Below are 23,950 nucleotides of genomic sequence, written 5' to 3'. Positions count from 1 at the left end.
AGACAGTAAGGGTGGAGAGAGGGGTCGTCACAAGTGAAAGAGGTGTGGATCGTCTCAAGTCAGGACAGTTAGAAGGATTTTGCCAACTCAAAAAGTATGGTCGCGATAGGAAAGGACATCGTGGGAAAAACAATACAAGAATCAAAGTGTATCAGACGTGACAACCGTCAAACTGAACAGAACCAGATATCCATTATGCAAATACTCCCAGTACCTCAAGAGAAGCCCTTTCCCCAGCTAAGTGTTTGTATAGTTTTATTTGTTGTTCTTGCACTGACAGGTAACAGTAAATCACAACCTCACCAACCAGTGACAGCCAGTTAAATAACCATCCCACACTCGCTGATCATGGGGTTTCTGACAGTGACAGTTTCTGACCATCCTCCGATTGGACCTGCAGGGAGCCAGATTCACTGTCAGAGCTGGACTTTCTTACAGAGTGGGTGACAGAGCCAGGTGAGCGATGGTGATGGAGTGGTGACTGTGAGAGCGTTTGTCCAAGGGTCAGTTCCTGACCATCACTGTTCCGATTTACTTAATTAGTTATCGCAGGTTGTAACAGCAGGTGGATACTCTTAAAATGAAATTCACTAAAAATCGTCCCCATCACGATCTTTCTAATGGAAAATTCAGCTTCAATTTGCTTTGAGTGGAAACTTTGTGAAATGAAAGAACAGGCCTCAGAATTGATCAATGAGTTCCCAGTAAGGAACAATTGTAAAAAGGTGGCTTCAACCAGACAAGCCAAGTTCAGTTTCCAAACTGCGCTCCGGGCTCTCCTGGTGCCTGATGGAATCAGCAACTGAGGAAGTTCCGCAGTTAAAACTAATGCAAATAACAGCTCCTTGAGGGAAAGCGAGCGCTGGTGGTATAGTGGTGAGCATAGCTTCCTTCCAAGCAGTTGACCTGGGTTCGATTCCCAGCCCATAGCATTGATAATTTATTTGGAATCTTATCCGCGGCCTCTTGGACTTTAAACGGAGTGAACTAAAACAGGGCCAACACAACATTGGATAGTAATAGAGATGCTTTGTTTTATTTTCTTTTCGGACGTAATTCGATTTCAATGGAAAAATATTTAAAGAGAAAAACAAGTCTCCGACCTAATAAATGAATTCAGAGAGAAAAATACAAAGTATAAGTTGAGGGTTAGTAAGTTCGCCGGTGACACCAAGGTTGGTGGTGTTGTGGAAGTTGCAGCAGGACATAAATAGGATGAAAGATTGGGAGGAGAAGTGGCAGATGGACTTCAACGCGGATAAACGTGTAGTGGTCCATTTTGGCAGGGCCAGTGGGATGAACGAGTGCACTATCAAGGGCAGGAATCTGCGTGGAGAAACCCACGGAGTCTTAGCAGTGTTGAAGAGCAGAAGGATTTTGGGGTCCGGGTCCACAGGACTCTTAAATCGGCCTCGCAGGTGGAGGATGTGGTCAAGAAGGCGTATGGTGTACTGGCCTTCATTAATCGAGGGATTGAGTTTAGGAGTCGGGAGGTAATGCTGCAAATTTATAAGTCCCTTGTCAGACCCCACTTGGAGTACTGTGCGCAGTTCTGGTCGCCTCACTATAGGAAGGACGTGGAAGCTATTGAAAGGGCGCAGAGGAGATTTACAAGGATGTTGCCTGGATTGGGAGGCATGCCTTATGAAGATAGGTTGAGGGAGCTTGGACTCTTCTCCCTGGAGTGACGAAGGTTGAGAGGCGACCTGATAGAGGTTTATAAAATGTTGAGAGGAATAGATAGGGTGGATTCTCGGAGACTATTTCCCAGGGCTGAAATGGTCGCTACGAGAGGACACAGATTTAAAGTGCAGGGAAGCAAGTACAGAGGTGATGTTAGGGGAAAGTTTGTCACTCAGAGGGTGGTGAGTGAATGGAATCGGCTGCCGTCAGTGGTGGTGGAGGCGAACTCGCTGGGGTGTTTTAAAAGACTTCTGGATGAGTATATGGGATTTAATGGGATTGGGGGTTATAGATAGGTCTATGGATTGGTAGGTATTGATGTGATCAGCGCAACTTGTGGGCCGAAGGGCCTGTTTGTGCTGTAGTGTTCTGTGTTCTATGTTCTAACAAATTTCAGCTCACACTCTGTGCTCTGCACAATCCTGGTTCCTGATGAAGTTAATATAAACGTGAAACTTCTCCTCATGTCTGTCCTAAACTGTCTATCCTGTAACCTCAGACTGTGACCCTGGCTCTGGACACTCCCAAACACCCTTCTTTCATCTACCCGGCCTAATCCTGTTAGAATTTTCTCGCTTTCTAAGGGGGTCCCCCTCATTCTTCTGAACTGCAGCGAATATAAAAGTAATCAACTCAATCTCTCCTCATACCTCAGTCCTGCCATCACAAGGATCAGTCTGGTAAACCGCTGCTTTCGCTCTCGAACAAGAACATCCTTCCTCAGATAAGAAGACAAAACTGCAGCTGTGGCCTCACCAAGACCCTGCATAATTGCATCAAGACATCCCTGCTCCTGTACTCGAAGCCTCTCGCTATGAAGGCCACCATGCCATTTGCATTTTTTACTGCCTGCTACAGCGGCATGTTTCCCTTCAGTGACTGGTGCATGAGGACACTCTGTTCTGGTTGCACATTCTCTTCTCCTAATTTATGACCATTCAGAACATAATCTGTCTTCCCGTGTTTGCTAACAAATTGGATGACTTCACATTTATTCAAAGTATACTGCAACTGCCAATCATTGACCCATTCGCTCAACTTGGCCAAATCAGGCTGCAGGATATGGTGTAAGGTGACTCTGAGATAAAGGGATGGAGAGAGAAACGAGGTGACTGCAGTCTGACTCTGACTCTTCAAACCAGTTATTGCGCCCTTGTTGAAAGTGAATGTGCCTGAGAACAGGAGAAAAGCAGATCATGGGCCAGGGATTTATTTTCTGTTAAAAGTAAAATAAGCTTGTAACCAGTCAGTGTCTGGCTGAGAACTGGCGAGGGGAGGGGAGGGGGAGGGGTGGGGAGGGGAGGGGGAGGGGTGGGGAGGGGAGGGGCGGGACGGGAAGGGGTGGGGAGGGGGAGGGCGAGGGGAGGGGAAAGGGGAGGGAAGGAGAGGGGGGAGGTCTGCTGAAATAACATTCACATAAATATTTTCATCATCCATCTGTGTCTAATGGAAAATCGAGTTTGAAACTGTTGTCAGTGGAAGATTTGTTGAAATGAAAAAACGGGCGTCAAAACTAATCAATGAATTCTCAGTCAGAAACAATAGTAAAAAGGTGGCTTCAAACTGTCCAGAAAAAACAAGAGAAGCCAAGTTCAGTTTACAAACTGTCCGATGGACAGGCCTGGTGTCTGATGAAATCAGCAACGGAGGTAGTTCCGTAATTATAACTAATTAAGATAAGGCTGTTTTAAACAACCTGAGCGATGGTGGTATAGTGGTGAGCGTAGCTGCTTCCCAAGCAGTTGACCCGGGTTTGATTCCCGGCCATCGCATTGATAATTTGCTTAGAACTTTATGCGCTTCCTCCTGTGTTTCCAACCGACTGGATAAAAAAGAGGGCGAACATAACATTTGACGATAATGAAATACAATCGAGATTTCTCTTTTTCTTTTTATTCGGAACTAATTTGTTTGAAATGAAAAATGACTGAGATACAAAAACAAGTCTCTGACCCAGTAAGTGAGATCTCCGTCAGAGACAAAGATACAAAAGTAGAGGAACAAATTTCAGCTCACACACTGAGCTTTGTACAATAACGGTGCCTGATGAAGTTAGTATGAACGCTACTGAGGTGATTATATTAGCCGGCCAACCCGTGGAGCTGCGATGGCCGAGTGGTTAAACCGTTGGATTAGAAATCCAATGGGGTTTTCCCGCGCAGGTTGGAGTCCTGCTCGCAGCGATTGTTATTGAAAACGTTTGCTTCCGGCTGACACAGAGCCGGATATCCTTCTGGTATTTTGGTGCTAAGTATTTGGATCACCATCGTGCTTTCAGCTCCATGGCTCCGGGCCGAGTGCAGGAAGGTGAGCTTGAAGAGGACACCTGGGTGCCCTCGGGCTGGCATGGACAAGATAAGCCGAATGATTCAGTGCTTTTCCCTTTCTCTGGTTCCATGAGGGAAATCATAATGTGAGCAGATTGAAAACAAAAACAGCATCAGGAGCGCAAGGACAAAACAAGGTCTCATTTCAGAGGAAGATTCTTATGGAATGACACACAGAACGTAAGAAATAAATTTCATCAGAATACACTGAATGATCATTTCAAAATGCTGCTTGGATGATATGACATCGTGTTCATTCAAACACATTGCTGCAAGCTGGTCATTATTGGGCGTTAGGAACTCCTGGTTATAGCAGATTGGGAATGGAAGGAGCAGCTTCACATCTGCACATTGACAGGTCAAACTGTGTCTCAGATTGACAGCTCCCAGGACAGGTTTTCCTCTCCTCTCGCTCTGTGCTGTGGATTCTCGGGGATTAGTTGGAGTTTCCCAGCTCAGTAACTGTGAAAGCCTCTGAGGCCGGCGATGCTCACAGTGTCTGTTCCCCAGATTCAGGGGGCTGCAGCCAATCAGAGCTGTGCCGGGGTGAACCCAGAGCTGGTTGAAACGATGATGTTGTTGACAAGCTGAATTATATTTGATCAGATGTAGATACAGATTGTGTGTACTCAGTCACTAAACAGCAAGATCCCACCTTCATATAGAGTGAATGAGAGGGGATGGAGGGATAGAGTGAGTTAGAGCAGTGAGACACAGACCGCCAGAAATCCGTCACTGACAGAAATCCCAGAAATTCCGGCTTTATCCAGAGAGATTCTTTTGGAGAAACATAAGCTGCAGTCTCAGCTCTCATAGGAACATAAGAGTTCGGAGCAGGATTAGGTTACATGGCCACTCGAGCCTGCTCCACCATTCAAAACGATCATAACATAAGAACATAAGAAATAGGAGCAAGAGTAGGCCATCTAGCCCTTCGAGCCTGCCCCCCGATTCAATAAGATCATGGCTGATCTGAAGTGAATCAGTTCCATTTTCCCGCTTTCTCCCCTTAACCCTTCATTCCCTTGTCTATCAGAAACCCATGTACCCGTGACTTAAATATATTCAGCGCGGTAGCCTCCACCATTTTATTGGGCAGAGAATTCCAGAGATTCACCACCCTCTGAAAGAAGAAGTTCCTCCTCAACTCTGTTCTAAACTGTACCACACCCACCCCCACCCCACCCCACCCCCGCCCTTATTTTGAGGCTGTTCCCTCCAGTTCTGGTTTCCTTTCTAATTGGAAAGAATCTCTCTACCTCTACCCTATCCACCCCCTTCATTTTCTAATATGTCTCTATAAGATCACCCCTCAGCCTTCTAAACTCCAACGAGTACAGGCCCAATCTACTCAATCTCTCCTCATAAGCGAACCCCCTCATCTCCGGTATCAGCCAAGTGAACCTTCTCTGTACTCCCTCCAGGACCAATATATCCTTTCGCAAATAAGCAGACCGAAATTGCACACTGTCGTCAGGAAGGCGGATTGGATGTTTGGCTTCATAACTGGAGTTACTGAGTATAAAAACTGGGAAGTTCTGCTCAATCTTTATGAAGCTCTGATTAACTGTAGCTGTTTTAGGATTGCCCCCAGACCCGGTAACCACACTTTACAAAGTGTGTGAGAGTCCTTATGAAGGGGGAAAGGAGATTTACTGTTTTGGATCCAGCGGTGAGGGATTTTAGCTCCAAGGTATGGCTGGATAACTCGGAGTTTCTCTCTTTGCAGCAAAAGGGATTGAGTGGCGCTGGAAGAGAGGTGTCAAAGAGTAGAACATATTGAACTAAGGTTCACAGGGGGAAGTTGCTGCATTAGCTGCTAGCAGAAGGATTTGGGGACAGGCATTGAAGATTGAAGACAGGAAGTGCAAGAAGCATAACATCCCGACAGTGCGGAAGGAGGCCATTCGGCCCAGATATTCTGTACAGACTCTCCGACAGAGAATCCCTCCCTGTCTCCCCACGTAATTACTCTGCTAATTCCCCCTAACAATAAGAGTCAATTTAGCCTGGCCAATCCACCTAATTTGCACATGGTTGGAGATGGGAGGAAACCGGAACACCCGAAGGAAACCCACGCAGACACGGGGAGAGCGTGCAAACTCTACAGACAGGCACCCAAGAATGTTAGAAGTGGACTTTAGATTTCTGCTGTTGACAAACTCTGGGGAATCCACTTCATTTTTTTTGGCATTTAGGAATCAGAGATATCACTAAAAACAGAACTGAAAATAAATATAATCACGGCAGTTATTCACATGGCGCTAACATTTGGGGTGCTGTTGTGTCTGCTGACCGCGTGGCCTAATGGATAAGGTGTCTGACTTCGGTAATCATGGCAATGATGTTATCTGAAGATTGTAGGTTCGAGTCCTGTCGCGGTCGTTTTATGCAGAAATCTGGGAGAACTTCCGGCAAACTGAGATTTCCTTCTTCAGCTGAAAGCTCTGCATTTTCTTGCAAACATTGCAGGGCGCTTTCTCAGAATGTATTTCCTTGTTGTTTTGTTCATTAAATTTTCTCATCTCATTATAGTACTGTCCCCTCAAGAAATCAGTCTTTTTTTGTGTGATCTTAATAAATTATTGATGCTCCCGAATGGAGGAAAAGGCTTTGTAGCAAATAGGTTAATACAATTCTGTGGGGGAAAATCTAATCTCCTCAGGAAGAGGTTTAATAACGAGCTGAATGATGGAAATGTGGAAATCGAAACACAAACAGATCAGCCATGATCTTAGTGAATGGCGGGACAGTCTTGTGAGAACGAATGGCCTTCTTCTGCCCTTATTTCCTCTGTCCGTGTGTCCGTCGTCTGATTCCAAATTTCCCCTCAACAGGACTGCTGAAACTCACCAATCCTCACGGTTCACTCGGAGCACCGGAATCAAACTAAATCATGGAAAAATTAAAATCTGACTGGGATTGCCAGTTCTGTCAGGCTGTACGGTTGCTTTTCGAGCTCTGCAGAGATATTTTCTCTGCAATGAGTTCTCTGGAGGTAAACACTGCTTCGGCTTTCACTCATGATCGCCACCTTCATTGCAAAGAATTATCTTTAAAAAAAAAATGCGAGGCTCATCCGGGATTTGGACCCGGGACCTCTCGCATTTTAACACTACACCCAAAGCGAGAATCATACCCCTCGACCAACGAGCCACCCGCGACCAGCCCGCCCCTGAAACAACTTTTCAAAGTATCCCAAAGTTAGGCAACTTTTTTGACAAAGCATCAGAGATTTATTGAACAAGGTTCCATTTCACTGTTTGTTTTGATGAAGTCATGATGTGGAGATGTCGGCGTTGGATTGGGGTAAACACAGTAAGAAGTCTCACAACACCAGGTTAAAGTCCAACCAGTTTATTTGCTAGTAAACGAACAAGCTTTGAGGGTTTGCCCGTTCGTCGGAAGATGAAGAGGCAAATCCCGAAAGCATGTGAGTTTACTATCAAATAAATTGATTGTACTCTTACCTGGTGTTGTGAGGCTTCTTACTCAGTCAAAGAGACAGAGGATCACAATGGAAGGATGTGTTTCTGAATAGAGGGCTGTGGCAAGTGATGTTCCTCAGGGATCAGTGCTGGGAACTTTGCTGTTTGTAATATATAAATTATTTGGAGGAAAATGTAACTGATTTGGTTAGTAAGTTTGCAGATAACACAAACGCTGGTGGATTTGTGGGTAGTGATGAGGGCCATCAGAGGATACAGCAGAATACGGATCAGTTGGAGACTCGGGCAGAGAGATGGCCGATGGAATTTAATCCGGAGAAATGTGGGTTAATTCATTTTGGAAGGTCTAATGCAGACAGGAAATATACAGTAAATGACAGAACCCATAAGAGTATTGATAGCCAAAGGGATCTGAGTGGATAGGTACACACAGGTCACTGAAATTGGCAATGCAGGTTGAGAAGGTAGTCAAGAAGGCATACGGCAATCTTGCCTTCATCGGCAGGGGCATTGAGTTTAAAAATTGGCAAGTCATGTTACAACTTTATGGAACCTTAGTTAGGCCGCACTTAGAATATAGTGTTCAATTCTGGTCGCCACACTACCTGAAAGATGTGGAGGTTTTGGAGCGGGTACAGAAAAGATTTACCAGGATGTTGCCTGGTGGGAAGGCATTAGCTATGAGGAGAGGTTGGAGAAACTTGGTTTGTTCTCACTGGAACGACGGAGGTCGAAGGGCGACTTGCTAGAAGTCCACAAGATTACGAGGGGCATGGACAGAATAGAGAGACAGAAGCTTTTTCATCCCCCTGGGTGAAAGGGTCAGTTTCTAGGAGGTAAAGGTTTAAGGTGTGAGGGACAAGGTTTAAAGGAGATGTATGAGACAGGGAGTGGTGGGTGCCTGGAACTCTTTGCCGCGGTTGTAGTGGAAGTGGATACGGTAGTGACCTCTTAGTGGCATCTTGACAAATACATGAATAAGATATAAATCGAGGGATATGGTTCCCGGAAGGGTAGGGGAGGTTTAGATAAGTCGGGTAGCATGATCGATGCAGGCTTGGAGGGCCGAAGGGCCTGTTTCTGTGCTGTAATTTTCTTTGTTCTTTGTTCACCCAAAGAAAATCCACGCAAACACGGGGAAACATGGAGACTCCACAAGACAGTGACCCAAACCGGGAATCAAACCCGGGTCCCTGGTGCTGTGAGGCAGCAGCATCTTCCTATCCACCCTGTCCATTTCTTATACACCTCAGTCAGGTCTCCTCTCAGCCTTCAGTGCTCTAAATAAAATAATCTGATCCAATCCAATCTCTCTTCATAGCTCAAATTCTCCATCCCAGTCTACGATCTGGTCCCTGTTAAATGGACACTGCACCCTCTCCAGTGCAATCATCTCCTTACTGTAGTGATTTGACGGGAACTGCACACTGTCCTCCAGCGGTGGCCTCACCAAAATTTTGTCCAGCTCGAACTGAACCTTCCTGCTCTTACAATCATGCATTAATATTCCATTCCTCACTCTGCATGAATCTTCACAACTCACAGGCTCAAAGGGATTTCCAATATTGAAACACATTAGGGGTTTCCTTTGTATTTTCAGGGATCTGGGAATCAGTGGATCATCCAAAAATAGAACTGAAAAATATGAAATCACAGCATTTATTGACATTGTGTTGACTACGTGGCATCGCCAGATCAAAGGTGAGCCAAAATGCTGACGAATTGAACGAACGTTGACCTCAGGTCACGAAAAGTGTCGGTAGAAATGTAAAGATTTGCATTTTTGAAAGTTTCATTTCTTGACTGTCTTTTTCATAAGAACATAAGAACATAAGAAATAGGAGCAGGAGTAGGCCATCTCGCCCTTCGAGCCTGCCCCGCCATTCAATAAGATCATGGCTGATCTGTCGCGGCTCAGTTCCACTTTCCCGCCCTCTCCCCATAACCCTTAATCCCCTCTCTTATCAAAAACCCATCAACCCGCGTCTTAAAAATATTTAGCGAGGCAGCCTCCACCACTTCAACGGGCAGAGAATTCCAGAGATTCACCACCCTTTGAGTGAAGAAGTTCCTCCTCAACTCCGTTCTAAACCGCCCCCCCCCCCTTATCTTGAGGCTGTGCCCCCTAGTCCTACTGTCTTTTTTGAGCGGGAAGAGTCTTTCCACCTCTATCCTATCCATCCCATTCATCATCTTATACGTCTCAATGAGATCTCCCCTCATTCTTCTAAACTCTAACGAGTACAAGCCTAGTTTATTCAACCTCTCCTCATAGCTCAACCCCCTCAACTCCGGTAGCAGCCGAGTAAACCTCCTCTGCACTCCCGCCAAGACCAAAATATCTTTGCGCAGGTGCGGCGCCCAAAACTGCACACAGTCCTCCAGCTGCGGCCTCACCAATGCCCTATACAGCTGCAGCAAGACATCCCTACTTTTATATTCAATCCCCCTCGCTATGAAGGCCAATATCCCATTCGCCTTCCTGACCACCTGCTGCACCTGCAAGCTGGGTTTTTGCGACTCATGCACAAGGACCCCGAGGTCCCTCTGCGCCGTCGCCTGCTGCAGTTTTTCGCCCCGGAAGTAATAGTCCTTCCTACCATTATTTCGTTTCTGTTTTCAAAGTTAGAGACCAACACAAGTACAATTTGACATAATAAAATTGCAATAAACTCCCCATCGGGGAATTGAACCCCGGTCTCCCGCGTGACAGGCGGGGATACTAACGAGGAACTGATGCTTGTATTGCCCATATACATTGTACACTTGTCACTTACACTTCCGGAGCGACAACTCAGTTCTGATGAGATCAGTTCTTTTCCTCAAGACGGAGAACCATTTAATGCAGCAAACAGCGGCTTTAACTAACTCATCAAGACTTTTGGATTAGCAGGAAAGAGAATGAGATGGATGCATGAAGCAAAAACACAAATCAGGTGGAGACAGAAAGTAGCGTTTGCCGTTCATATCAAACCGCATGTTCTTTTTAGTTTTGGAGGAAAGACGGGGTGTCCTGAAGTCTGAACATGCTGGACAATCTCAGCTGCTCTCTCTCCACAGATGATGTCAGACCTGCTGAGTTTTTCCAGCATTTTCATTTGTTGTTTCAGATTCCAGCATCGGTAGCATTTTGCTTTTATTTTGTCTTGAAATGCGGTTTTTTTCCCCCAAACCGCTGGAAGTTTCAAAGTGCTTTACAGCTGAGATGCTTTTCTTTAATTATATCGTCTTTTTATTGCCCGAGGTACAGGTGCAGATTGATCAAAACATAAAATATTTCAAAGTATACTATCGATCATAGTTTGGGTATTTGTTATTTCGGGAACAATCAACTTTATCCAGATACAAAATCCAAAGATGGGTGAACAATTGCTTTTGGAGCCTGACACGATTTGAACACGCAACCATCAAACCTGAAAATCAGACGCGCTACCGTTGCGCCACAAGTTCAAAGCTCCCACTTTCCTTTTACTATGTTCGGTGAATTCAAAACTCAAGCAGGGAATTGTTTCCCTCATTGTCGGGATTTAAATCGAATGGAAGAGTAACAGCGAACCAAAATTAACGAGAAAGTCGAAACACAACATTATCCTACAGGAGAACATAAGAACATAAGAACATAAGAAATAGGAGCAGGAGTAGGCCATCTAGCCCTTCGAGCCTGCCCCGCCATTCAATAAGATCATGGCTGATCTGTCGCTGCTCAGTTCCACTTTCCCGCCTTCTCCCCATAACCCTTAATCCCCTCTCCTATCAAAAACCCATCAACCCGCGTCTTAAAAATATTTAGCGAGGCAGCCTCCACCACTTCAACGGGCAGAGAATTCCAGGGATTCACCACCCTTTGAGTGAAGAAGTTCCTCCTCAACTCCGTTCTAAACATAGAACATAGAACATAGAACATTACAGCGCAGAACAGGCCCTTCGGCCCACGATGTTGCGCCGACCAGTTACAAAAACAATGACCCACTAGCCTATACCAATCCCTTTTCGTCCATAAACCTATCCAGAGATCTCTTAAACGCCCCCAAACTAGACGCATTTACAACTGCAGCAGGCAGGGCATTCCAATCCCTCACCACCCGCTGGGTAAAGAACCTACCCCTGACATCCGTCCTGTAGCTACCCCCCCTTAATTTAAAGCCATGCCCCCTCGTGCTAGCTTTCTCCATCCGAGGAAAAAGGCTATCACTATCCACCCTATCTAAACCTCTAATCATCTTATATGTTTCAATAAGATCCCCTCTTAGCCGCCTTCTTTCCAACGAAAACAACCCTAAATCCCTCAGTCTCTCCTCATAGGACCTCCCCACCATACCAGGCAACATCCTAGTAAACCTCCTCTGCACCCTCTCCAACGCCTCCACATCCTTCTTGTAATGCGGGGACCAGAACTGCACACAGTACTCCAAGTGCGGCCGCACTAGAGTAGTGTACAGTTGCAACATTACACTGCGACTCCTAAATTCAATCCCCCTACCAATAAACGCCAAGACACCGTACGCCTTCTTGACAACCTTATCTACTTGATTCCCAACTTTCAGGGATCTATGTACACACACACCGAGATCCCTCTGTTCATCCACACTATTCAAAGTCCTCCCGTTAGCCCTATACTCGACACATCTGTTGCTCCTACCAAAGTGAATTACCTCACACTTCTCCGCATTAAATTCCATCCGCCACCTCTCGGCCCAGCTCTGCAACCTATCTAAGTCTCCCTGCAGACTATGACACCCTTCCTCACAATCTACCACACCTCCAACTTTGGTGTCATCAGCAAATTTACTAATCCACCCAACTATACCCTCATCCAGATCATTAATAAAAATTACAAACAACAGTGGCCCCAAAACAGATCCCTGAGGCACACCACTCGTAACTGCACTCCATGATGAATATTTACCATCCACCACCACCCTCTGTCTCCTATCTGATAGCCAATTCCTGATCCAACTTCCTAGATTACCCACAATCCCATACATCTGCATTTTCTGCAGAAGCCTACCATGGTGAACCTTATCGAACGCCTTACTAAAATCCATGTATACCACGTCAACTGCCTTACCCCCATCCACCTCTTTGGTCACCTTCTCAAAAAACTCAATAAGGTTAGTAAGGCACGACCTACCCGCTACAAAACCATGCTGACTATTTCTAATCAATTCATTACACTCCAAATAACTATAAATCCTATCCCTAATAATTTTTTCTAAAACCTTGCCCACAACAGAAGTAAGACTCACCGGTCTATAATTCCCGGCAAAGTCTCTGTTCCCCTTCTTAAACAATGGGACAACATTCGCTATCCTCCAATCCTCCGGGACTACACCAGAGACCAATGACGACCTTTTATCTTGAGGCTGTGCCCCCTAGTCCTACTGTCTTTTTTGAGCGGGAAGAGTCTTTCCACCTCTATCCTATCCATCCCATTCATCATCTTATACGTCTCAATGAGATCTCCTCTCATTCTTCTAAACTCTAACGAGTACAAGCCCAGTTTACTCAGCCTCTCCTCATAGCTCAACCCCCTCAACTCCGGTATCAGCCTAGTAAACCTCCTCTGCACTCCCTCCAAGGCCAAAATATCTTTGCGCAGGTGCGGCGCCCAAAAATGCACACAGTACTCCAGTTGCGGCCTCACCAATGCCCTATGCAGCTGCAGCAAGACCTCCCTACTTTTATATTCAATCCCCTTCGCTATGAAGGCCAGCATCCCATTCGCCTTCCTGACCACCTGCTGCACCTGCAAGCTGGGTTTTTGCGACTCATGCACAAGGACCCCGAGGTCCCTCTGCACCGTTGCCTGCTGCAGTTTTTCGCCTCGTAAGTAATAGTCCTTCCTACCATTTTTCTTACCAAAGTGGACCACCTCACACTTGCCAACATTAAATTCCATTTGCCATTTCCTGGCCCATTCGCCCAGCCTATCTAGATCCTTCTGCAGACTCTCCACACCCTCCGCACAATTTGCCGTTCCACCAATCTTGGTGTCATCAGCAAATTTCGACACTCTACACTCGGTTCCCTCCTCCAGATCATCTATATAAATGGTAAAAAGCTGAGGCCCCAGCACCGACCCCTGGGGCACTCCACTAGTCACCATCCGCCAATCCGAATAGCACCCGTTGACCCCCACTCTCTGCCTCCTATTTGACAACCAATCTTCTATCCACGCTAACACCCTACCCCCAACTCCATGTCCCTCGACCTTCTGCAATAACCTCTTGTGAGGCACTTTGTCAAACGCTTTCTGAAAATCTAGAAAGACCACATCCACCGGCTCTCCTCTATCCACCGCCGTAGACACATCCTCATAGAACTCCAGTAAATTTGTCAGACACGACTTCCCTTTAATGAAACCGTGCTGCGTCTGCTCTATCAAGCAATTCCCTTCAAGATGCCTCGCAATTTCCTCCTTAATGACAGATTCTAACATTTTACCTACCACAGATGTTAAACTAACCAGCCTATAATTCCCCGCCTTTTGCCTGGCACCCTTCTTAAACAACGGCGTAACATTAGCCGTTTTCCAATCATCCGGCACTTCCCCGGAATCCAGCGACGTTTTGAAAATAACCACCAAGGCATCCACTATCACCTCCGCCATTTCTTTCAGAACCCTCGGATGCATTCCATCCGGTCCTGGGGACTTGTCCACAATCAGCCCCTCCAGTCTGTCGAGCACCGCCTTTCTAGTAACAGTAATGTCATTAAGACCCTCCAGTGCTACCACCTTTCTATCGCTAACACCCGGCAAATTATTCACGTCCTCCTCCGTGAAGACAGAAACAAAAAAGTTATTCAATACCTTAGCCATATCCCCATCCCCTACCACTAGGTCCCCTTTCTCATCCTCTAAAGGACCAACATTCACCCTAGCCAGCCTCTTCCTTTTTATATATTTATAAAAACTCTTGCTATCCTTTTTTATATTAAGCGCTAGCCCAGCTTCATAGTTTCTCCTACCCTTCCTTATCAACTTCTTTGTCAATCTTTGTTGACATTTAAACCTCCCCCAATCCTCTTCTCGCCCACTACTCTTAGCTACTCTAAATTCCTCCGCTTTTAGTTTAACACTTTCCTTCACCTCCTTTGTTATCCACGGCTTATTACCTCTCCTCCTACTATCCTTTTTGACCATCGGAATAAATTTCCGTTGAGCACCAATAAAGATCTCCTTAAAGATCCTCCACTGCTCCTTAACAGACCCTCCCTTCAACGCGCTCTCCCAGTCCACATTCGCCAATTCTTCTCTCATCCTACCGTATTTCCCTCTATTCAAACAAAGGACGCGTGTCCGGGAACCCAATTTCTCCTCCTCCATCTGCACCAGAAACTCCACCATACAATGATCACTCTCCCCAAGAGGATCCTTCACCACAAGGTCCCTAATTCTACCCGCCTCATTACATAGCACCAGATCCAAGATAGCTCGCTCCCTCGTCGGCTCCAACACACACTGTTCGAGGAAAATATCCCGGCAGCATTCCAAGAACTCTTCCTCGAGCCCCCCACGTCCAACATGGGTCGACCAATCAATATGCAGATTGAAATCCCCCATAACTACGGCCGTCCCATTCTTGCACGCCGCACTTATTTGCGCGTTAACAGCCCGCCCCACCTCCAGATCATTATTCGGGGGCCTATAGACGACACCCACCAGCGTCTTCCTCCCTTTGCTGTTCCTAATCTCCACCCACAACGATTCCACCCGCTGCTCCTTGGCTCCAATATCATCCCTTGCTACCACCGTGATGCTATCCTTAATCAGCAGAGCTACGCCCCCCCCTTTTCCCTCCTGTCTATCCTTCCTAAACACTTGATAGCCCTGTACATTCAGCTCCCAGTCCCTGTCACCCTGCAGCCACGTCTCTGTAATGGCCACCAGATCGTATCCATTTGTGTCGATCTGCGCCATCAGCTCATCCACTTTATTCCGAATGCTTCATGCATTCAGATAAAGTGCTTTCATCCCAGCCTTCACCTATTTGCCGCAACGCCACCAACTATACTCACGCCCCCTACTCCCTCTATTATTGGGACATCCTCGGCCTCTTCCCTTACATGTACACTCTCCTTAACTTTAGACCTCATAAGGTCACCTACCCTCACACCCTCCCCCCCCCTAATTAGTTTAAAGCCCTGTCTACAGTCCTCTTTACTAGATTCGCCAGCACTCTGGTCCCAGCACGGTTCAGACCAACACCATCCCTCCCGAACAGGTCCCACCTACCCCAATACTGGTGCCAATGCCCCATAAATTCAAACCCATTCCTCCCACACCAATCCCTGAGCCACCCATTCACTTCCTTAATCCTGTCAACCCTACGCCCATCTGCACACGGTTCAGGCAGTAGCCCAGAGATAACCACCTTGTCGGTTCTACTTTTTAATTCCATTCCAAGCTTTTCATACTCCCTCCCCAGATCCTCAGTCTGCATTTTGCTTACGTCGTTGGCACCCACATGTACCACAACGACCGGATTCTCACCCTCCCACTCCAGGTTCCTCTGCAGCCCAGCTGCGACATCCCGTACCCGAGCACCAGGCAGACAACACACCCTTCTGTGCACTTTGTCATTGTGACAAAGGACAGTGTCAATACCCTTCACCCCACCATCCCCAATAACTACTACGTTCCTTTTCCTTTTCTCTTTGCCTATGTCCTGCTGCAGCACTGTACCGTGTGCAGCTTGCTCACCAACCTCACCTGCCTCGTTCTCGTCCAACTTGGAAGCAAGAACCTCAAACCTGTTATGCAGATTAAGAGGCTGAGGCCTCCGCTCCTCACCCCCTTCCTCTTCCCAGTAGCCCCCTCTTGTCCCTGACCCTTAGAGTTAGCCAGTCTAGGGGGGGGGGTGGATGTCAGGAGAAATGTGTTCTTTGTTCAAGAGGTGATTAGAAAACCGACAGTTAGGTAACGATGTGGCCGAGTGGTTAAGGCGGTGGGTTGTTATTCTATAGTGCGTTGCACGCGTGTGTTCGAATCCCATCCTTGGTGGTAACACGTCTTCTGTGTCTCTTCACTGAGGGCGAACTGATAATTTGTTGGTATTTTGAGATTCACGGAATCAAGGTGAAGTCTGGACACAGATTTCGACAGTTCTGAGTGAATATTCCAACACAAATCCACTTTAGATGTTCTCAGCTTTGCCCCTCGGCTGAGGGGTGGTAATCCTTAGACTAAATCATCACCAGCAAACCCTCCCTGATGAGATGGGGATCAGTGGATGGTCGTTCGGGACGATGTTGACTTTACCTTTATATCTGTGTCATATTCAGACTGTGTTTTTCATTATCTGCTGCTGTGTGAGGATTGGGATCTTTCTGATTCTGTCTGTGGAACTGTGTGTGTACAAGCGATGAGGTCTGACAGTCAGCTCCCGGAACTGTAAATTAGCTTGGAATCCATTCTGTATTTGCAATCTCTGGGATTGTAAACGAGTTGATGGATTTCCTCATTTTGAATTTCCGATGGACTTTTCTCAGCGTCGCTGATTGGTCCATTGGACAGTGATTACATGTAAAAAATACTTCATTGTCATTAACATATTTTGGGACGTCCTGTGGCTTTGAAAGACCTACAGAAATTTCAGTAGAACTCCAATAGGACACAGACACTTTTTATTCATTCATAAGGCCTGGGTGTCACTGGCTGGGCAGCATTTATTGCCCAAACCTCGCAGCCCGAGGGCAGCTGAGAGTCAACTACCTTGCTGTGGATCTGGAGTCACATGTGGGCCAGACCGGGCAAGGACGGTAGGTTTTGTTCCCTAAAGGGCATTAGTTTACCATATAACTTTTTCCATTGATGGTCAGTCATTTCATGGTTAGCATTAGATTCCTGCTCACAGATATTTTTTATTGAATTCAAATTTCACCAGCTGCAATGGCAGAACTCGAGCCCCAGAATATTAGCTGAGTTTCTGGATTAATATTCCAGCGATAATACCACAAAATCATTGCTTCCAAATTGCCCTCAAACCGATCGATTTGATAAGTCAACTCCAAGAGCAGTCCAGAGTGAACTGCATTGCCGTGTGTCGAGAGTCACATGTAAGCCAGACCAAGTAAGAATCCTTTCCCTATAGAACATTATCGAATCCATTTTATTTTAGAACAATCCATTCAAGCTCTCTCACCCAGATATTTTTATTGATTTCGAATTTCACCATCTGCAGTGGCAGGGGATGTGTGTGTGTGTGTGTGTGTGTGTGTGTGTATGTTTGTGTGTGTGTGTGTGGGCTGGGGGCGGAGGTGGGGGGGGGCGGTGTGCACGTGTGTGCGCGCACACGAGAGAGAGAGATTCACTCAATGTCAGTCTGTTTGTGAGTGTGGAAGGGAAAATTGCGCCCAAGGTTTGTGATCATCAATTCATTCTTCCATTGCAGCCAGACCTTCGTTCTGTTAAACATTGTTCTGCTTGGAGTAAAGTCCAGCGTTTGTTTTACCTTGATGGTTTACTGATGTTTATTGTTCAAAGATGAACATGTCTTTCCCCATCTCCGACTGCCCTTGAGAAAGTTGCGGTGAATCGTCCTTAGAATCTCTTCAATCCATCTGCTGTCTTGGCGAAATCAACATCTTCCAGATGTTTTTTGCGAGCGGCAGTGAAGGAATGACTCTGCTTCTCTGCGTCCAGATGTGATGGGCCTTGGGAAAAATAAAACTCCCAAGAAGAACTGTTGTGTGCTATAAACTCCTGTTTGCAATGCTCTGTCGAAAGAGCATTTTTTATCATATTATAAAAATTCAATTCTTGCTAAAGGACGTTTACAATGATTGGAACGTTTTAATATTATTCAAAGCACTTTTTAAGTGGTAACACAATTTCAAACTCCAATGGAATTCGCGGCACAAATTTGGCAGACCAGTGTTCTCTCAACGTGAACCATCGTTACATGATAGTAAATATCATGAACATTGCTGCATTCCACAAGAACAACATTGAAATTACCTTTAGTAGCAGCACTGAGCAGCACTCGACAAATAATAATTACAGCGACAACACCTCCAAAAAAGGGTGCAGAAGTGATTTACCAGGATGCTGCCTGATTTGGAGGATATGAACTATTAAAAAAGTGAATAAGCTTGGATTGCTTTCATTGGATGCATCAGACGACGAGGGGGGCCTTGTAGACATGTACAAGGTTGAAACAGGCTTGCATGAAATGGATATGATGTGGAGATGCCGGCGTTGGACTGGGGTAAACACAGTAAGAAGTCTGACAACACCAGGGTTAAGTCCAACCGGTTTATTTGATAGTAAACTCACAAGCTTTCGAGGTTTACCTCTTTCAGGTTCACCTGACGAAGCGGTAACCTCGAAAGCTTGTGAGTTTACTGTCAAATAAATCGGTTGGACTTAAACCTGGTGTTGTCAGACTTCTTACTATGAAGTGGATACTCAGAGTCTATTTCCCAGGGTCAAAGAGTCAATACCTCGGGGCAAAGGTTGAAAGTGAGACAGTTTAAAAGTGACGAAGGGCAGGATTGTCACACAGAGAGTGGTGAATGGCTGGAAAACATCGCCGGAGGGGGTTTTGGAAGCAGATTCGAAAACAACGTTGAAGAGGCATCTGGGTAGATACATGATTCGACAGGGAGTAGAGGGATATGGACCACGTAGAGGCAAGAAAGTATTAGATTAGAGAGGCATCTGTGTTGCTACAGGCTTGATGGGCCAAAGGGCCTATCCTTCTGCTGTATTGTTGGATGTTATTTGTTCTTTTAGCATGTAAGAGACCAGGAATTCTATCACACATAAAACATCTCCAGTGCTCACCGGAAGGTATGTAATTTTCAAGGAATAAATCCGGAGTGTGACGAATATGTTCTTTTTGCCTGGGCGGCACGGGTTCTTTCTCACAGCTCTCAGGACCATGAGTCACTGTCTATGTGGTGCGGCTGTATAGGGCACTGGTGAGGCCGCAGCTGGAGTGCTTTGTGCAGTTTTGTTCGCCGCACTTGCGCAAGGATATTTTGGCCTTGGAGGGAGTGTAGAGGAGGTTCACCAGGCTGATACCGGAGATGAGGGGGTTGGACTATGAAGAGAGACTAAATAGACTGGGTCTGTACTCGTTGGAGTTTAGAAGGATGAGGGGGGATCTGATAGAGACGTATAAGATAATGAAGGGGATGGATAGGGTAGAGGTAGAGAGATTCTTCCCGCTCAGAAAGGATAGCAGGACTCGAGGGCGCAGCCTCAAGATAAGCGGGGGGGAGGGGTGGGGTGGTCAGTTTAGAACGAAGTTGAGGAGGAACTTCTTCACTCAAAGGGTGGTGAATCTCTGGAATTCTCTGCCCATTGAAGTGATGGAGGCTACCTCGCTAAATATATTTAAGTCACGGGTAGATAGGTTTTTGACAGTCAAGGGAATTAAGGGTTATGGGGAGAAAGCGGGAAAGTGGAACTGATCCACTTCAGATCAGCCATGATCTTATTGAATGGTGAGGCAGTCTCGAAGGGCTAGATGGCCCTACTCCTGCTCCTATTTCTTATGTTCTTATGTGGAGTTTGCACATTTTCCCCGTGTTTGCCGGAGTTTCCTCCAGAATATCTGGTTTATTCCCACAGCCCAAAAGTATGTAGTTTAGATGGGTGGAAATGCTAAATGTCCCCTTAGTGTCCAAAGGTGTGTCGGCTAGATGGAAAAAAAACATGTTAACTCGGCAGTGTCACGGAGATAAGGCACTGCAGGGTCTCACAAGGCGACACGTTATATGACATTTTCACCTCACAGTGCCAGGAATCTGGGTTTAGTACCTGCACTGTGTGACTGTCAGTGTGGAGTTCACGCATGCTCCGTGCCTGTGTCGGGTCCCTCGGGGTACCCCCGTTTCCTCCTCAGTCAAAGTGCGTGCAAGTCGTGTGGATTGCCCTCGACGTTTGGTCGCTTTGTGTTCCAAGATGAGTAGGTTAGATGGCTTAGCTATCTTAAATGTGGGGGATTAAGGGAATCGGGTTGGCTAAACGGGCATGTGTACGGTGTTCTATCAGAGATGCAGTGCAGGCTCGATGGTTTGAAGGGTCTCCTTCGGCACCGTAGGGATTCTATTCATTCCTTAGTCAGCTCCTTCCAAACTCACGACGATTGGAAACATGAAGGACAGGACCAGAAAATACACTGTGTCACCAAGGTCTAACAGTTACACTCAGAGCCACTCCCCATCCTGACTTCGAATCATATGGCCATTCCCTCATTTTCAGTCAGTCAACATCCAGGAAGACCTCCCTCGCAGTGCTGGAGATGTACCTACACCACAGCAGTGCAATGTTTAATTAGCTACCTCCCCAACACCCTTTCAGGAGAAACGTGAGATGGGCAGTAATTGCTTCTTTGGTCGGCAAATCTCACATCACTTCAACAAATTTGAAAGATGTGTTTGTTGTGACCGTGTGACTCTTATACATTTTTCTAATACATGTAGGGTGTAAAAAAAACTGAAAATCGTGAAGGAACAGTGAAACACATGCGATATCTATCTCAAACAAGGAATTCTCCCATTCCTCCCGCCACGTGAATTGCAGAGAGCGCGGTGGTGGGTGGGGGGGGGGGGGGGGCGTGGGGCGTGGTGGTGGCGGACAACGAAAGGCCCATTAACCTGGGGCGAGTTTCCCCGCTTTTGAGGCGAACCTGGTGGGAAAATCTTTCCCCAGATTCTGAAACAGAAATAAAATCTTCCAAATAGAAATGCAAGACTTGCTATAGCAGTCACAAACATGACCCATTTGGAAGTGCTCGGAACAGCCTCACGTTCCCACACTGTGGTATCCTATGAGACGAGTTTTGCAGCATAGCTTGCACCAATCGATCATGTTCTGCGTGTGTGGAGGACACAGGAGGGATTCTGGTGTTCAGTCAACACCAGACTGACATTCTTTCCTCAGCTTGGCCAAGTTCTATTTCTAACACCGAACCTCAGGTACAGATTTGTTGTGCTGAAATATGCATGTCGCCCTATTTGTTGAGACATAACACTCTGAGATCCTGTTGTTCTTTTTTGTGGATATGTCAGTGTTCTTTCTCTGATATTCACAATATTTGATGAACACAAAGCAATGGAAACTGCAAGCGGCTTGAAAAGCAAAGGGAAATGCATGAACACAAACTGAATCGAGAGTTTTCTTTTTAGTTATTCATGAGTTGTGAGCGTTGCTGGCCAGAATTTATTAGAAGAAAGATGAAAGAACAAAGGAAATTATGACACAGGAACAGGCTCTTTGCCCCCCGCCCCCGCCCCCCAAGCCTGCACTGACCATATGGCCCATCTGAACTAAAACCTCCTACTCTTCCGGGAACCATATCCGTCTATTCCCAATGTATTGATGTATTTTTCCAGGCACTCAATAAACGTCATTCTTGCATCCACTTCTACTATCTCCCCCTGGCAGCGAATTCGAGGCACCCATCACTCTCTGTGAAAAAAACTTGCCTTGTAAATCTCTGTTAAACATTACTCGTATACCTTAAACCTATGCTCCTTGTAATTGGCTCCTCCACCCTGGGGAAAAAAGCTTCTGGCTATCCACTCTGACCATGCTACTCATAATCTTGTAGAAGTCTGTCAAATCACCCCTCATACTCCGTCGTTCCAGTGAGAATAGAGCAAGCTTCTGTTACCTCTCCTTATAGTTAATTGTCTCCATACCAGCCACCATCTTTTCTGTACCCTCTCCAAAGCCGCTTCATCCTACTGGTCGTGCGGTGAACAGAATTGAATACTATATTCAAAGTGCGGCCCAACCACGGTGCTATATGTTTGCAACTTCACTTGCCAATGTGTGAACTCAATGTCCCGACTGATAAAAGCAAATATTCCATTTCCCCTTTGACTGACTTCTCCACCTGCGATGCCATTTTCTGTGACGTGTTCCTGTACACACACATTCCTTTGTCCATCAATAATCTTAAGGGTTCGGCTATTTACAGCGCAATTTTCATTTGTATTAGACCTTCCAAAATGCAATACCTCACATTTGTCCATCTGCCAACTCTGCGCTCCAACCGATCTATGTCCTGCTCTACCCTCCAGCCGTCCTCATCATAATCCGCAATTCCACCAACTTTGTCCATCACCAGTTGCCCACTGTTCACTCGCTGAAAGTACTTGCTACCATCCAGCTCTCCCCCCAATCCCTGTAACCCCACAGATTTAGCATGGCCAATGTACCCAACCTGCACAACCTTGGACTGTGGGAGGGAACCGGAACATCGGGAGGAAAGCCAGGAAGACATGTTAAGAATGTGCAAACTCCAGGCAAACAGTAACCCAACGCAGAATCAAACCCGAGTTCCAGGTGTTATGAGTCAACGCTACAAATTTGTACAGCAGCTAGTTTAAGTGATATGGATAATCACTATTTTACATTGTATTATCTAGGAGCATTTGATTATATGTGTCATGACCATTCGAAATGATCAACAATATTGTATTTTAAAGTTACATGCAATGTGTTTATCCACTGTAGCCATTTGCAACGGTGTTCAGTATGAGCTTTTTCTAAGTGATATATATTGAGACTGCATTAACTGTTATCCATGCTTTTAGCTTCAATGGTTACATTGTGCTGACTGAAAGAGTTATTTTGTGTGTCAATTTGAAGTGACATTCACGGTGACTTTGTTAACTGTCAGTGATAAAAGGAAACAAGTTGTGACAACAATAAGACATGTGTATCGTGACTATAACACATAGGGACACAAGATGGAGGTTATGTTTTAGCCCTCATGGAGGCAAAAATATGTCAGTTCAACTTTTGCTTCATCTTATATCCCAGTCAGGAACACAGCAGTGCTATATTGCCTCAATGACAAATCCCAGGAATAAAGAGAATGATTCCAAACAGCCTGAAACACCTCATCCTTGGACAAAATGCCTGTCCTGCTCTCGTGTCACAGAGTCATTTTGCAGCCGACAATTACACTGTGGAGCGCAAAATTGTGGAGACGGAAGACCAAACCGACTGTGTTTGTAGCTTTGACCCCAAGAGGAGCAGATTAATTTCATTGTTACTGTGTCATTTGCATCACTGACACAGAGACTTAGAACAATAGAAAATAGAGACAGGAATAGGACAATCGGTACTTTGAGCCTGCTCGCCATTCACATTGATCATAGCTGATCATCAAAAGCATATTGTTGATCCTGTCGTCTCCCATATCCCTTCATCCCTTGAAAGGCAAGAGCTATTTCCGTCTTGAACTCACACATTGTTTACGCCTCAGTTACTTTCTGTGGTACTGAATTCCACAGATTCACCAATCTCTGGCTGCACTGATTTCTCCTCGCCTGAGTCCTGACAAGCCCAAAATCCCACTGCAGCTTAAGGACAAATACCAGAAGAAAAATGATTGTCTCCACTTTGACGGTATCACCACTCCCAAGGGAAGGACATTTTCACCACTCCATTTTTGACATCAACTCCATGAAATATCAACCAGTCTGCACTGTGTGCATCATAGATGCCAAATGAGGGCTGCTCAG

At 46.0% G+C, this 23,950-nt stretch overlaps 2 non-coding genes across 2 annotated transcripts; both read left to right on the top strand.

Annotated features, from left to right (window-relative positions):
- Positions 1–3,383: 3,383 nt before the first annotated feature.
- Positions 3,384–3,455, top strand: trnag-ccc (transfer RNA glycine (anticodon CCC)). Its single transcript has one exon. It is a non-coding gene; the product is annotated as a tRNA-Gly (tRNA).
- Positions 3,456–3,784: 329 nt separating this feature from the next.
- On the top strand, positions 3,785–3,866 carry trnas-aga (transfer RNA serine (anticodon AGA)). The gene has a single exon. It is a non-coding gene; the product is annotated as a tRNA-Ser (tRNA).
- The last annotated feature ends 20,084 nt before the right edge of the window (positions 3,867–23,950 follow it).

This window comes from Carcharhinus amblyrhynchos, unplaced genomic scaffold, assembly GCF_965287045.1.
Source record: "Carcharhinus amblyrhynchos unplaced genomic scaffold, sCarAmb.v2.hapA scaffold_79, whole genome shotgun sequence".
Lineage (NCBI taxonomy): Eukaryota > Metazoa > Chordata > Chondrichthyes > Carcharhiniformes > Carcharhinidae > Carcharhinus > Carcharhinus amblyrhynchos.
This window is presented reverse-complemented; position numbering and strand designations above follow the sequence as displayed.